Consider the following 1,267-nt stretch of genomic DNA (forward strand, 5'->3'; position numbering starts at 1 on the left):
AGAACCCTGAGACGTGGAAATCCTTCTACGCGGCCTCGGACAACGTGGAGTTGCTGAGACCCGGCTGGCTGAGGGCCAGCGCCTCGTACAGGTGTGCGGACACGGACAGAGAGACACAGGGAGAGAGAGGCAGACGGACAGACGGACGGACAGACAGATACAGGGACAGACCAGATGGACGGACGGACATACAGACGGACACAGAGAGAGACACAGGGTGACACAAACATAGACAGGCAGACAGACACACAGACACAAAGACACAGACAGACACAGAGACAGACAGACAGAGATAAACACACAGACCAACAGACAGACAAACAGATACACAGAGGCACACACAGATACAGACAGACATGCAGACAGACACAAACACACAGACAGACAGACACAGACAGATAGAGACACAGAGACAGACAGACACACAGAGATAGACACACAGACAGACACAGAGACACAGACATAGACACAGACAGACACAGAGAGAGAGAGAGACAGACAGACAGACAGACAAAGATAGACACAGACAGACAGACACACATGCAGACAGACAGATACAGAGACAGACAGACCGGACGGATGGATGGACAGACAGACAGATGGACACAGAGAGAGACACAGGGTGACACAAACACAGACAGGCAGACGGACCAATAGACAGACAGACAGATACAGACACACAGACTCAAAGACACAGACAGACACAGAGACAGACGCACACACAGATGGACACAGACAGACAGAGAGATGGACACACAGACAGGAAGACACGAACATAGACAGACAGACACACAGACAGATACAGACAGACACACAGACCAACAGACAGACAGACACAGACAGACAGACAGATGGACACAGAGATAGGGAGATGTGAACGGAGACAGGCAGACAGACACACAGACACAGAGACAGACAGACACACAAAGACAGACATACGAACAGACGGAAAGATACAGACACACAGGCAGACACTGAGACAGACAGACAGACAGACAGACACACACATGGACACACAGACAGATACAGAGACAGACAGACAGACACACAGAGACAGAGAGACACAGACAAACAGACACAGACAGACAAAGACAGACAGACAGACAGACACAGACAGACACAGACACAGACAGACAGATTTACAGACAAACAGAAAGACACAGACACACAGGCAGACTCACAGACACAGAGACAGAGAGACATGAAGGGAGACAGGCAGACAGACAGACGACTCACAGAGAGACAGACAGACAGACATAGACACACA

This window comes from Dipodomys ordii, unplaced genomic scaffold, assembly GCF_000151885.1.
Source record: "Dipodomys ordii isolate 6190 unplaced genomic scaffold, Dord_2.0 Scaffold210, whole genome shotgun sequence".
Classification (NCBI taxonomy): Eukaryota; Metazoa; Chordata; class Mammalia; order Rodentia; family Heteromyidae; genus Dipodomys; species Dipodomys ordii.